Consider the following 243-nt stretch of genomic DNA (forward strand, 5'->3'; position numbering starts at 1 on the left):
TCAGATTTGTGAACAATATTTGAGAGAAATGCTTATTTTGTGTATGTAGAAAATGTTTTAGATCTTTGAGTTCATCTCATGAAAAATGGGAGCAAAAACAAAAGGGTTGCGTTTATATTTTTGTTCAGTGTAGTTTGTTTGCAGATGATGTGAAACAAATTCTGTGTAATAGTTCAACATTATTTCACTGATCCAAAGTTTATAGATTAGATTAGAAGCATTTATTATCATTATACAAGTACA

This window comes from Notothenia coriiceps, unplaced genomic scaffold (genome assembly GCF_000735185.1).
Source record: "Notothenia coriiceps isolate Sejong01 unplaced genomic scaffold, NC01 NC01_scaffold00005056, whole genome shotgun sequence".
NCBI classification, from domain to species: domain Eukaryota; kingdom Metazoa; phylum Chordata; class Actinopteri; order Perciformes; family Nototheniidae; genus Notothenia; species Notothenia coriiceps.